Raw genomic sequence first — 15,395 nt, 5'->3', positions numbered from 1 at the left:
TGCAGAGGATCCATCAAACTGAGGCCCCTTCCAGTGAGTCCTTGGCAGCTGCACCTAGGTGAGCCCTTGTGCTGTGCCAGCTGTGGAAAAGCTGCTCTTTGCTCCACTGATCAGTATTGCTTCACTGGCCTAACTGCAAATGAGATCTCTGATCTCAGGTTGCCTTGAAGAGGGTGCCTTCACCATCCATCCATCCATCCATCCATCCATCCATCCATCCATCCATCCATCCATCCATCCATCCAGGGTCTCTTGTTCAGGTTGTCTCTTTGGTCCACCCTCTCATACAGCCAACAGCGTGTCCCTTCAAGGGGAGAAAATTACTCCTGTGAAGAGAAAAATGGGTTTTTTACAGCTTTCCTGGAGCTCTTTGAAATCAGTTATGCTGGTAATTATCTGTTTTGATTTTGTATATGGTGAACTGGAAAGAGTATGGCAAATTTTTTGTGTACTATACACCCTGACAGTTGAAACCTTTTAAAATTACCATAAACCTGACATGCTGTGCCTGTTCAAAGAGTGGCCTGGGGAACTAATGTTCCTTGCTAAGGGTAGAGCAAAATGAAACCAGAAAACGTGCTTGTGCAGGCACCATCCACAATTTTCTTGTACTTAACGGTGTCAACCCTGTATTGCCTCCTGCAGTCCTTTTGATGGACAGGTAACAGTTACAAAAAAAAATCCAGTTCTGCGAAAATGAGCACTGCTCTTACTCTCTTACCTAAAAAATACGTGAGGAACAGCAACTGTGATTTTAAAGTTTCACCTTTTTGAGATTCCTAGTCTAGGAATAGTTTCCTATGGAGTCACTGGTGTTTAAGCACCTTTATTTTGGTTTTAGTCAGGTCTTTCTTGTTAAGGAAATGACAGTAGCATCTGCTTATCAATTAGCTTCCATCCTTACAGCTGGCAATTCACAGCAGCAGTGTGGGACTTTCTCCTGAGCTGGCAGCTTGTTCCAAGGTATGATCCCAGCCTGTGTGCCTCACCTCTCCTCCCTCCAGCACTGTCTGTACTCCCCATCCTCCTCCTCTGGGCTCTCCCCACCATCACTGCATGGGGCTGGATCCTGGGCTTCTGGGGGAGATGGAGAGAGAAAAATCTTCCTCCTGTTCAGCCCAACCCTCTGCTCCCAGAAAACAGAGTGAGGTCAGGGACACTTCCAGCTCCATCAGTGCTTGGGTGTTCCACACTGGCTCATGGCCTGGGGCTGGTAGGAAAGCTGGGAGGCCAAGTCTGTGCCATCCCCACGCTTGCTGAGCAGCAGGAGCTCCAGAGACGGGGAATATTTCCAGTTTGTAGCGGGTGGTAACTGTTAATATCCTCATGACAACCAGGAGGAGTGAGATTGTCATCGGTTATATTAGTTGTTAATTTTGTAAATATTAACAATTTCTAGGATTATGGCACAGGATGTGAGCTGTCAACTTGCTTTATTTTCCTCCTACTGCTTCTTGTAATGACACATCTTTTATACTCTCAGATTTGTGCCATGTGTTGGTTACCTTGCACTGACACCAGGGCTGGCATGTGCTCTGCGATGAAACCATGATAACCTCCCAAAAGTTAGGCTTTCTTCCCCTCCTGGGTACTTTGTTTCCTCTTACCTAAGGGGAAGTAATTTGCCTGTAGAAAGCAGTGATTTATAAATCTCTGTGGTTGGTTTCCATCCAGCACTGCTGCCAAAGCTGCTGTCATTGGCACAGCTGAGCTCCTGCTTCCCCTTCCAGCTCACCTGTGAGTGCCTCAGGCAGGCACTGCCACTCCAGTCCCCCCCGGAGCAGGAGCTGAGTTACAGCTCACAAGGAGCCATATCCCTGCTGTGAGAAAGCCCTGAAAAGTGACATTTTTACAATGTGTCTCAAGAGCAAAATTTTACCCGTATTTTTAGATCAAGAAGCACGGCAATTGCGCGAGTACCAGTCACAAGAGTCACCCCTGCAGCTTGATGGACGTGTTCAGAGGCAGCTTTAGTAGCAAGGGGCAGAGCACTGGGGAAGGTGGCTTTTCCAGGGCACTCGCTCCTGCCTTGGCTCCCTTGCTGCTGGTGAGAGCCTCTCTGCTGCTCTGCCCTGCTGCTGTGCCTCTGGCAGCCCTGGACACGCAGCCAGTGCTCATCCGAGCAGTGATGAGCCCCAGGCTGAATGTACACTCACGGTTTTCCTGATACCCCGTTATTCAAGGTAATGTTTTAAGTGGCCTGGTGCTGGGGCAGCCCCCAACACCAGCAGGAGTGGGGAGCATGGCTGTGCCCAGCTGGGTGCTGGCAGCACCTGCAGCTGGGGCGATCCATGCCTGCAGATGGTGCCCTGGAAGCACCGGACTGAATGCCCCCCCTGTTTCAGTCATCATCTAAAAGGGGTTGATGCCCTCTCCCAGGGCAGCATCCTGCAGGTCCCCAGGCAGTCTTGTCCTGCATGCGACGCTGTGCTCCTCGTGGTTTTGTTAATCTTTGCTTTGCCAGCATGGGAATTGCAGGCTGCTGGCAGTGTGGTTCCCAGCGACAGGAAGGTACTGCCAGGCAGAGCCCGAGGAAGTGGGACCCCTCCTGCCCTGGGGCTGGCTCTGGCAGCACCCACGGGAACCACACCGAGCTCGGTCAGCACCACTCCAGGAGCTGTGTGCCACAGAAGTCCTGTGGGGCCAGGAAGGAGCCACTTGTGGGGTCAGGAGCTGGGCAAGGAGCAGCCAGAGGGGAGCAGAGCCCAAGAGCTGGTCTGAGGCTCGACCTGCAACACGGAGAGGGGCAGCACTGCAGAGGCTGTGGGTCCTGCTGCCGTGTGAGTTGCTCATCTCCTCTATGTAGGAGAGTGGATTTAACTTAATGCTGGATGTTGTTTGCCCTCCAGCTGTGTGGTTCAGGATGTAAGAGCAGTGTCATGGAGAACTGGTGATCTTGCCGACTGCCCCCTCACAGCAGTGGGGTTTAGAAACCACATTGTTGGTTTGAGCATCCTCAACCTCTTCTTTGCTCTCATATCGATCCAGATACTTTATTTTAGGGAGCTACTTAAACATGCCTGGCACACGTGATTTCCCAGCATCAAAGAGAAATGAGGATCTGTGTTTGGAATGGAAGGGAGCACTGCTTTGGGGGAATGCAGTGCATGGGCAGTTCCTGGGATATGATTTTGGCAGTCTCCATCCAGACTGTACAACAGTACTTTCCTGTTTCATTTCTGGTCAGCTTAGGCTGCTCAAAAGATTTCTGCTCTGCCAGTTTATACCCAGAGACTCATTAAACACCTTGTGGATCAGATATTCAATACTAATCCGCGCCGAGGGCAAACACAGAAATCAAAGCTTTGATTTCAGTACTGGTACCTGGCAGACGCCGTGTGCGCCTGGGGTGCCGCAGCCGGGGGGATGCCCGGCACGGCTCGGGATGCACTTTCCGCCGGTGCCGGCAGCGGGGGCAAGAATACAGCCGGAGAGGCGAGGGAGGGAGCCCAGGGCGGGTCTAAAACTCAGGCCTGAAATGCTTTTCATTCTCCGTGTTGCTGGTACAAAAACACGCCGAGACGGTTCGCAGTGAGCTCGACTGTCACCCCCAGGCTTGGCAGGGTGTCCCCAGGGAGGCTGCTGGTATTTCCTTTCCCCTCACTCTGCTTTTACATCAACTCCGCCAATTAAGCAACCAAATAATTCGGAGGCAGCCGTGTGGCACCGAGTGCTGCAGCTACGGCTAAAAATAACCCCAGAGCCTCGGGAAAAGCAGCTCCAAGGCTGCGCCCCAAGCCGAGCCCCGCTGCGGTGCGTGCGGAGGGAATCACAGCCTGGCTGGCCCGGCTGGGGACAGCCAGACCCCGCTGGCCTGGCCTGGCTGCAGTGGAGGGCAGCGATGCTGCTCTGCCCCTGACCCTGCCCTGCCCAGCTGCCCTGCGGCTGGCACTGCTGGGGCACAGAGGGAGGGACCCAAGAGCTCCGGACCAGGAGCCCGGAGCCGCCTTCTCCATCCCGAGGCAGGCACTGACTTACAAGTGGGTTCATGATCTGGACCTGCGTTTTGGACCTGTTCTTGAAGGCTTTGCAAACCAGGAAACAAGGATTAAAATCTACCATTCCTTATTTAAGAAAGAAAACAGAACTACCCAAGTAGTATATACTGAAAAACATTCCCTCTGAAGTCCTTGAAATTACAAACATCATGGGTTTGGGAGAAAATGGAATTTCTTTGGAGTAAATAAGAAACCAGGAAAGGCCAAGCCACCTGGTGTAGCTCCACAGCTAGACCCGTGCTCCCACAGGCACAGGCAGTTATAAAAAAACAGAACAGCACATCCAGTTTTGCATAGTTTTCTGTTCTTGTAAACCAAATGAAATTAATCATTACATTTATCTACAGGGTGTTCTATAAAATCAATAAGCTCTGCATAGCAGTCAAAATATGACAAGGCACTTAAACTTTGCCAACTCAATCCAATTAATTATATCTTCGTTAGAAAACAGTGATTTTTATGGAGTCAGTTGGCTCTTCAAGGACCATAATACAAGGTTGATATAAGCTCATTGATTTTTACTTTATGTTTTCCATTGAAAGCAATAAGAGATCACTCGCTTTATAAAACTATGAAAAAATGTGTGTATTTAACATACCAATATTATTTATAAGCAGCAGCTAATATTTAAGTGCCTCTTGTACGCCTTGATAAAAGTGGTTCATGATTCAGCCCTCTCAGATGTTCAGAAGATGTTCTTCTACATTATTGCTGTCGTCATTTGTCTTTCCCCTCTGACATGTGCAGTTTTTTATGCAGGAAAACTCTGTAGATGAGGCTCATCAGCAAGGAGGAGAGCAGCCTGAATACCTATGAGGTGTCACTGCAAACAAACACTGCTGGACATCCCAGCCTGGCTCTGCCACCTTTTTTTACAGCAGTCTGGGAGCTTTCAAGGCAGAAGTGGGACCAGAGGACCCTGGGGAAAGCAAGATTGGAGGTGCAGGTTGATTTAACATGTAGGGCATTAGAGGAAGGGAAAGCTTAGCAGCTGGTAAGGACTTTTCAGGGTGACAAGTAGAGGGAGAAAGGTTTGTTTTGGAGTAGGGATTGTAAGGGCAGCAAGAAGAACCCTGGGATTTGTCGGATGCTCATGAAAATGGGTGCCCTCTGGAAAATGAAAGGTAAGAGGCAAATACTGCAAAAATAAATGCACACCAGGCAGTGGGCAGCAGTGAACCCAGCTCCTCTCAGTGCAGGGAGGTGCTGCTCCAAGGTCCTCAAGACCCTGCCACATTTTTCTTAGAAATAGTCCTTACCAGAGAAGCCACATTGGTAAGTGCAAAACAGTCCCCCAATAAAGGCAAACACTTGGGGTTTGCTGTTTCATTGTTATTAATAAGAGATTCATGATAGAAGTCTGAATCTATGAGGGAATGATGAGTCAAGCTGCTTCTGTCCCATCAATGCCCAGATGTTCCCAAAACTAAGGAGAGTGTCCAGAGAATGAGAATCTGGGCTTTTGAAGAAAAAGATGGAAAGTGAAGAGAAGACTGAGTTTTGTTTCCTTTCCAAAGCATGACTCTCATTTTCAGTTAGAATGCAGTTAGATGCAGATGAAAACAGAAAATCAAGGAGCATTTCCTCAGTAGTTATTTGCAGTTTCATGGTGCACTGCTCATGCTTCCTGAGATGCCCTGCCTAGGCACTGCCAGCACTGGGATGTCACTGGCACACACGAGAGGCTGCCACCCATCACCAGCAGAGAAGGATGGGGTGCAGGGGCCCTGGAGCCAGGCACAGGGCTGTGTCTGCAAGCAGGCAAGCCCCTGCCTTGGCAAGTGAGCTTCAGAGCCAGCAAGTGGGGCTGCTGCCATCCCCAGGGTGCGGGCACCCGGACTTGGCTCACGGAAGACAGGAATTGGTGGCAGGAGCCACTTGTGGTGTAACACAAGGCATAAAAACCTTCACACCCCTGTGAGCACAATTCTTTAGGGAGGTGCATTGTAACAATCACACAGGAAAGCTGGTCTCAGTCTTAAACTTCTCCTTTCCCCCTTCTCATGGGTTTTGGACACTGGAAGAAATATAACAGGGTGAATAATTAGATGAGTCTCAAGCCAATTTTTTGATGGTATAGAAATCAGCCAGGTTAACAGGAGTTCCTCAAGCCAACTACAGGGGAAGGCAGGAAAAAGCTGTGACAGGAGATTAGCAGATGGCACCAGGGGAGCCCAGCCCAGGTCAGAAGAGCTGCTACAGAGCCTGCTCCCTCTCACAAGTGCAGAGACTCTCCTGGGATGGACAATCAGTCATGGCCAGGATTGAGTGTGAGCACACATAATGGAGGATTCAGTGCCACCCACCACTCTCCTGAGGCTCCTTCCCTACATTCAGCTGGCCCCTGGTGTGGGGAATGAAAGGACAGAGCTGTAATTGGGCTCAGGGCTAGCAAAGGAGGGGCTAGATGCTGTGAGTGATAGCAGTGACAGCAGATGGGGCTGATCCCTCTTCAAACATTCCCAAGCCTGTCCAGTGGCCCAGTCCTGCTCCAAGACCCAGCATTCCCAGGACAGCAGCAGTGAGTGAGGGGCAGCAACAAGAGGAGACTGCCCCTGTAAACACAACAGTGAGAAATCCCTTAGAAAATTGAGTGACAGTAATTGGGAGCAATTGCAGCAACACAGACATGGAGACAGCTTTTTAGTAATTCACCACTTCCTATGAAGCAATACAAATAATCACCCTCTAAAGTGATAGTTAGGACAAGTCTCATAATTTTTTTGCATTTTGCCTTAAATTATTTGTAAACTCAGATAATCAGTTCCTGTGGGATTTTTAGAAAGACCACATATCTATTACAGATTTCAAATCAGCTGTTTTCCAACCTTCTCTTTGTTTAATGTTTTTCTTTATTGACCCTACAGAAGAAGAAAAAGAATGTCCTTTTTCACTCAGACCTGCTCTCCTAGTTACAGGTTCCATGGCAGACATTTCCTACCAGGGAGGAAAATAAAATTAAGCCCAAATTCTAAACATTTTCACAGAGATCACAACTGCAGTCTTCAAGGCTTTGCAGTGCCTCAGTTTGCTGGAACACAGCATGACACTACAGGAGACAGAAGCAGATGTCAGCAGCCAGTGCAGGAGATCTGTCTGCTAATAAGGGTTACCCAGAATTTAGGTTGAAGAATGACTGATGGCATCATGCAAGACCATTGTCCAGGTAACAGCCATCTTGGGTGCAGAACTCTGATGAAAACTAAAGCACATTTGCTCTGCCTCATGCCTTAACTTTTTTAGCTGATAGGACTTCCTTCCTTCCTCCTTCTCACCTCACAAGTTGTCTAGTGGCTGTTCCAGCAGGATGGAAGATATGTTTGTAACCTATAGCACCAATGATCAAAAAATTCAAGTGTGGTTGAGTAGAAAATGCTCATGTTCTGTTCAGAGTAAGTCTCATTCAGTCAATATTTTCCATTTCAGAGTTTCAGCCAGCAAGAAGACTCATCTGCCTTCAAGGCTGAACTCACCACACTGCTGAGAGACCTGAAGAAGTGGCTGCTCCTCAGCCTGGCTTAAGTGTCAGGTGGTACCACCCCTCCAAAAAAAGGGTCTAGTAAACCCAAAGTAAAGGCTCAAACATCTGAAGGGAGTGGATGAAGGTGGATCCATTTGATGGGACTTGCAAGATATTATGAAGAGCAATAAACTTTCAGGGGCAGGACAGGGAGTGTGGTGCCCTGTGCAGGGGCAGAGGGACAGCCTGCCCCTGCCTGCTGCTGCCTCTGCAAGGGCTGGGCACTGGGGAATCCCTGAAATGAACTCCTCTGTACCCAAGGTCTGTGGCAAAAAGCAGAATTTCCACATTTCTGAAAGCCAGGGCTCTTATGTGGGAGTCTGGGAAGGTCTAATAGCATGACAGTGGCAATCCTCTGCCCTTAGTTCACAGAGCATGTCCCTCATGATTCCAAAATCCTGGCAGACTTCTTCTGAACTTTCCTTCTGGGCAAAGTATGTTAAACTGCTTCTGTAGTACAAAATGCTTTAATCTGAGATTTGGTATTCTGGTATGGGTCTTGTGTTCTTTCCATCAGTCACAATGCCCCTTTCAGGCAGCCTGGGAAGTGACTTCCCCTTCTGTGCATGCAGATGGGCTACAGGAGATGTAAACAAGTTGTAAGCAAACTCAGCTGTGACCTGCACTGCATTCCTGGGGTTACCAGTGGGGTGCACACGATAAACAAGCTGGGCTGTGGTGGGTGGGTGCAGTTCAGAAATAATGTGAGTCATTTTTCAGAGCAGGGGTTAGCATGTAACCAGGGAGCAGAGGCCAGAGCAGCACAATTAGAACATTTGAGGCAAGGAAGGTTTGGATCTCCATTTGTTCAGTTCTCTGCAGCTTGGTCATTTTGGGAGAAAAATAGACAAACGCATTATGATTTTATTATTATCACATTATGATCACGCATTTTTAGCATATGGAGAATCTTTTTTCTCTCATGGCCCTTGGGCACTGGAGTGTCAGCACTCAGGTCCAGAAGAAATTCATAATAACATTTTATACTGGTAACAAACAGGCTTTCCTTCTGCAGCCAAGCCCTGTCAGCAGAGAGCCTTCTACCAGGCAGGTCTTGGGCTCTCTTCTTCCCTCTCTTCCCTTTTTGAATTAGCCACAAGGCCTGGATGACTGTGAAGAGTCTTTGAATGGGATGAAGCACAAAGCAGTGCTCTGGATCTTTCCTCCTAAACAGAAAGCCTACATCCATCCTGATCTTACAGGTAAAATCTGCCCCTCTGTAGAGTACAGAAACTTGGCTCTAAGCAGAAATTTAGGCACCATCTCTAAAAGCAAACTAGCCTATTCATATAATGGATTAAAGAGAATTTTCTGTCTAGCATGCTAACTTTGTATCCATCATGCTGGAAATAACTCCCAAACAGCAAAGCTCACTCATCATGCAAACTCCTTCTATACCAGTCTGTAATCCTTTTAATTATCCACTGCAGATTGACTTGTCTGCAATCACTCAAACCTGTTCAGCTCAACTAGTATGGGTGTAGTAGCACTTTGGGCAGTCTTCAAAAATCCCACCAGTTCCTAGCTAAATTTCTGTATTTTTGGGAACTATGAGCACAGGCTGGTGGCTCTGATTAAACCATGACAAAGCTGGGGGCTTGGTCTCCCCTAATCAGTCCTAAAATACAGTTTTTACAGTTGTCTCACTCCCTGCATAGTTTTGGCATCCTGACAGTTGTTCAAATAAAGCTGCTAATTTCTGGAAGTAAAATGATAAAGCCTTTTACATGAGCAAGCTAGCAAAAGCAACTTCTTTGATTACTAAGTAAGGCAAGAAACTGAATCAGCTCTGTTTCCTTGCAGCACTTTTGGTATTCTGTTGGTATTTCTAAGATTTCTCATCTCCTGACACACTGAGACATTCATCTTCAGTTACAGTCAAAACCCACAGGTTTGCAGAAAAGTCCAAAATTTGTCCTTATCTGCTGCCTGTGATGCAGTCAAATGTTTCACCCCAGCAGCTCCAGAATATCTCATCCCTTTTGCAGTGCTTGCTCAGGTATGTCCACTTCTCCCCAGTTCTGTGCCCCTCTCATGGTGTTTCTGTGTTTGAACAGGGCTTCACTGAGCACTTGCAGCATCACAAGCGTCAGCCTTCGAGGTGCTCTGTGAAGAGGCTGCTGAACAACAGTGCAGCAGGAAAAAAGCAGGAGCAAAATATCAGCATGGCAGATCAACCTCACAAAAACACATCAACAAAAACAGGAGTGGTGACAGAATATCAGGTTAAACACAGAGCTACAGGTTAGTGCCAGTGGAGGAAACATGGAGACAAATACATTTTTCAGAGAGAAGAAAAAAAAAAGAAAAGAAGAGACATTACAATTCTCTGCAAAATTCTAAAGTTGAATATACCTTCTAGCTGTTGATTGTTTTTTACCAAGCTGCTGAACAGAATAATTCTTATGGAAAAACACAGCAAAGATGTGAAGAAAACATATTAGGAAATCAGAATACATTTGTCAATCTAAATCACTGAGCTTTAAAAAATTACTGGATACAAATAGCATCAGTACACCATCTGCACACACATGCTGGAGGATCACATCCTTGGGGTGCAGGGCAGGGCATGGGAAGGCAGGGGGGCGTTTTGGGGTGCAGCAGCACGCAGAAAGCTCTTCCTTCTGGTGCCACCCCTGCTCTGAGCACTGCTGCACAAACCTGCCAGCAGCTGCCTCCCACAGGGCAGCAGCATCCCTCTGGCCCTGCTGAGCTCCTGCCTGTGTGCTTCACTTCTGGCCTGGGAGGAGAAGCCAAACCATGCAGCACGTGAGGGAGCAGGCTCCTTGCACAGGAACGACTTTGCTCACTTCTATAATCCCTGTGGCTGGAGAAGACCTGAATTAAAAGGATTTTTCAGCCCATCTGCCCAAGGACTATTAACAATCAGTACTTAGTGCATCCAAATCACACTCCCAAGCAACCAATGTTTAGCTCAAGTGTCCTGTTGGGGCATCAGTTGCATGCAGACACGTTTAGATTTCTGTATTTATGCATTTCTATCACATACTCAGAGCTGCCCAGGCTGCTCTCATGTGGCACAAATCCTGTCTCTTTGCCTGAGCTTGGCTCTGGAAGGAAGAAGAAAATCAACCCCATTCAACTGCTCTTTTGAGGACAAAACTGCAGTTCCAGTGAGCTTCCTTAATTTAATAGAAATAAATACTACTCCTAGACATTGTACTCTTGCCTACCTGACTCTGCCAGCTTTGTGCCTGTACCTTGGACTGACTCTGATCTGGACTGACAAGCATGCTTTTCAGCTGTAAAAGAGAATACATTTTGTTCATACAGAAATGCATGGCACCTGAGTAAGAAACATATTGTATATTCCTGAGAGCTGGACAGAAATGCAGACATCAGTGGCTCCAAAATCCCCCAGGCAATGAAAGGTTATTTCAGAGCTGTTTGAACAGCAGATGCCCTGTATTAACAACATCAATTAGAAGCCAACTCTGTGTCACTGGCCTGGACACTGCCAGCAGCTGGAGCTCTGTGTTTTGGTTTAACTGTGGAACTGGGCTGGAGCAAATGGGGTGCTGGCGTTGTCTGACACTGCATCCAGCACCACTGCTGGAGGAGATTATTTGGTATGAGAATTTATTTTCAAGTCAAGCATCCCTAAATCTTGACCAGTGACTGGGGTAAGAAGCAGTAGTGCAGGCATGCTCTTCCCATTTTCCCTTTTCATGTGACAAATGGGCAGTTCTACCTGGCACTGTGGTAGCCAAAAATCCTGTTTGCAGGGGGCAAAGGAGGTGTTGCTCTCTTTCTCCTACAGCACTTAGGAAATTTTATGTCTCCTGAAAAAAAATAAAATAAGAAATTAAAATTTGCCTTTCCTTTTGGAAAAAGGTGGTTGCTGTTTTGTTGTTTTTGTTTTTTTTTTTTTTTTTAAACTGTGGATCTGTTCACCTTCAGAGTGTGATCCTGCAAGACCCTGTGGCCAGAGAGATGTTGGATGTTATACCAGGCTGCAGACTCAAGGCTGCTTTAATGGCCTCAAGCTACTTGATGTATCAGCAGCTAAACAGGTTTTTGGTGGGTCCCACATATTATTGAGCACTCTGCTTTCCTGGCACAAGTGGGCAGCCTCATCCTTCTCAATTTTGTGAGCCATGGGAGCCTCAAAACAGTATTCTTTTTAAAGGGGAGCAGTCAAGGAGAACTATGCTAATTATCTTGGGTAGAGAATCCTTTAGGTCTTTGCCAGTTTTTATCAAAGCATAAAAAAGCAATTATTAAAATTAATGCAATTTACCATGTGTTCTACTTCTAGCAAAGCTATTTTTGGCAAGGGTTTCCATCTGTCCCATTCAGCAAGATCAGCCACAGGCTTTTGCTCTCTATTCCACTTCTCAGAGTTCTCATGTGGAGCTTGACAAACACAAGGCTTTTTGCAGAGTGGAGCATCTCCACTGCAGAATCTGGTTTACCTGTGAGTTGCCATCACCAGGCAATTGTGTCCTCATCAGGACAAATACAAATATACTTCTTCCTCTGTTGCTCTCTGCTGGCACTGAGGATGCCCCTTGGTGAGGAAATGCTGCACCCTCTGCCCTGAGCAGGTGGCCAGTGGGAAAGGCTGCAGGGCCAAGTGACAAATTTGTTTGCAGGTTTTCAAAAAACAGCTTTTATCTGTATTTTTCACACTCTACAGCCTGCCTTGAAGCAATTAGAAATTAGTTCATTTACATTTTCATACAGCTGAAGACAAAATGGCACAAGGAGAATGCATTTGTAGGGAATAAAGACCTGACTCCAGGATAGTTTCCATGAGCCCACTGATGTTCAAAGTGTTCTCACTCTGGGAACCTGGCACAAGCACCTGTGTAAACAGGGACACAGCAGGTGTGACTATCTGGAGTGGAGGCACATGAATCTTCCCAGAGACTTGAGTTCTGGGGATGGGTTTGCATTTGCCATCCCTTCACAGTCCATCCTCTGCACTGAGATCTCACCTCTGCACAAGTGGAAGGGAACCCTGCAAAGGAAACAGCAAGGGCAGCTCAGTTTATCCTTTGTGCCCCTCATCTGAAGTTGCACACATGAAGGAAACTGCATAGATGAAGGAGATCATTCTAACAGGACATGCTGAAATCACAGAGGTGAGGCTGTTTATTTTGACAGGGAAATAGAAAACCAAACTGTATTTTCACTTGTCCAGTGAATACACCAAGAGGAAGGGAAGCCCAGATGTGATGCTGTCACTGAGATACCCACTTGCTGGCTTCAGACTAGCTATTTATTAGCACTTTAAAATGAAAAAGCTGTAATAGATTGAGTGGGGAGGTGTGATAGGGATATAATTAAGAACAGAAACCTAATGAAATATATATGCTAAATGCCAAATAAATGCCTACCCGGTGTGAAGAAAAAAGTATCTGGGATATAAAACCCAGGGGGATGATTAAATAGATAAAAAGGAAACTGACTCAAAGTCTTTAGACTCAGTCTCTGGTGGCTGAATCCCACAGTGTCCATGCTTGGCAGCACAGCAGCATATTGCTTTCTGCCTGCCATGCTTCCTGAAAAAAGGAGCCCGAGTCACAAAGCTGGCAGCACAAATTTGGTTTGTGCATAAAGTCGTTAATATCCCAACCTGGTGGGAGACTAATGTTGGAGAAGCACTCACCAGACAAGTTGTCTGAAGAATTTGCTGAAAGCTGCCTTGAAGCTGCTGTCATTCCCCTTTGCTGCAGCATTGCTGAAATGCAAAGGTTCCTCCTGCAGACACACTGCCTGTGCTGCATTTGGCATGGTTCAAAATTAATCCTCAAAAAATACCTAAGCATGTTTTCTCAAGATATTATCACTGCAGAATCATGGCAGGAAATGCTGCTCTCCAGAATGGCATTTCCTTTGTAACCCAGGTCCACCACAGCCTTGCTCTGCTCAGGGGCACTGCTCTCTGCTCAGAGATCCTCTTCTGATCCCTCCCAGCACTGCAGGGACCAGTGGCATTTTTAGGACACTCAGTGAAAATTCTTCATCTCATTCTCTCTTCCAGGCATTAAAATCCATGAAAGATTCTTGCCTCTTTAAGATACTGGCATTAGTGATTTAAAGTTCCAGGGTAAATCCCATTCTCACAAACAGCAGTGAAACTCCAGTGAGTTCAGTGAGCTTCACTGTGTGGCAGCCCAGGAGTGAGGGCTCCCTCCAGGCCAATGGAGTCACTCATGAGTTAAGTGCAAACAGCATTTGGCACTCCATCAATTAGCTCAGTAGAGTAATGCATGCCAGTGATTGGGAACATTTTCATGGAATATTGTGTATATTATCCTGCTCTTTTGGATTAAATTTAAACAATAAAACACAAAATAGCAGCTTCCTGAATTGTGATAGTCTTAGGTTTTCTTGTTCTGATTTCACAAAAACATACACATTTCTATTTTGCATTTGTGTGTATAAATGTACATGGGCATAGGTGTGTCTCTGCATATTGAAAACATATTTGTAATGTCCCAGTGCATGAAAGCAACATTCTAGCTGAAATTTTATCTCCCTGGAGATCAGAAAATCTCTGTCCTAGATGGCAAACATGCTCTCTAGCCAGTCATGTTCCAATTCTCACTTGAGGCATTTTGGATTTGTGCAGCAATTGTGCACACTAGAGTTTTAATGCTACATAGAAAGAACACAAACAGTTTGAAAATGTCTGAATTGCATAAGAACACATGCAGACCTCAGAGGGGGTAAATACTTCTATTTTTGTCTCCAATCTGCATCTTTTACTTGCTATTACTGTTAAGTGCCCAAATAACACAACAGAAAATAAAATGGCAAATACCAAATCCAAAGTTATATCCAGTACAGAATAGCTTATTAATAATGGCATTGGCAACAAATGATGCTGGAAGAGATACACAATGGTTCCTCTGCAAGGCTTGTGTCTCCACAATGCCACAAGGAATGTCCTGGTCCCTTCCTCACTGTGCAGGCATGATCAGTCCCTTTTGGGAAGGAGAGCACTCCTTGTATCTCCCTGTGATTTGCAGTTCTCTTGCAGAAAACTGATTTTAGCAAACTGGGCGAGCAGCATTGAAATAGGATTCCAGGAATGTGATGCAAGTAGTAGAGCAAATTCTGATCTCACATTGCTGGTCAACACCTCAGTTTGCAATTTACATCAGTGGAGTTATTCCTGATTTGTGATAGATTGGGCCAACAGAATAATATTGCAACATACCTTTTTTAACAGTGCAAGGCCAGCTTTCACAGAATTCCAAACACAGTTGCCTACAATAATAATCAAAAGCTCAGTGTCTTGCAGGATCACATCAAAGTCCTCTATGCCATTTTGATGTGGGGAAGATTGTTTGGGATTCAACAGTCTCCTGCTTTAGCTAATGAACAGATAGGAAGAAAAATGAATGATCACAAGTAATTGCAACTTGCAAAGTAAATTACATCATTAGCTGCTCCAGAAATCAATAATCAGGCACAAAAAGAAGTTCAGTTGAGGGGATGACAGAAGAAAAAATAAATCTCTTGGGCATCTTGCCACTCTGGGGATTTTAATTTTGAGTTTTCCACTCCCATCTATCCATTCTTATTGCCCATCCATCAACCTCCTGATGAATATAAAGGACTCCAGTATGAGATGCCAGAAGATTACTGGGTTGGTAGAACAATAGAAAGGGAGTCTTTCAGGTTTGGAGGAGGAAGGGTAAATCACAGATGACAGTTTAGAAAAGCTTGTCTCTGCTCTTGCTTTTTCCCCCTAACATCTCTCTTTAATAGCATTGGCAGTCTAATAACCATTTCAAAGGTAACCAAAATCGTTCTCATGGGCAAATCATCTGGAAATCTCCTCCTGATTGACTCTAACTACTGACATAATTTTTAATAGAAGTGCAACATGATATATGCCT

The sequence above is a fragment of the Oenanthe melanoleuca genome, chromosome 2, assembly GCF_029582105.1.
Source record: "Oenanthe melanoleuca isolate GR-GAL-2019-014 chromosome 2, OMel1.0, whole genome shotgun sequence".
NCBI lineage: Eukaryota > Metazoa > Chordata > Aves > Passeriformes > Muscicapidae > Oenanthe > Oenanthe melanoleuca.
The sequence above is the reverse complement of the archived record's forward strand: the minus strand, read 5'-3'. Positions refer to the sequence as shown.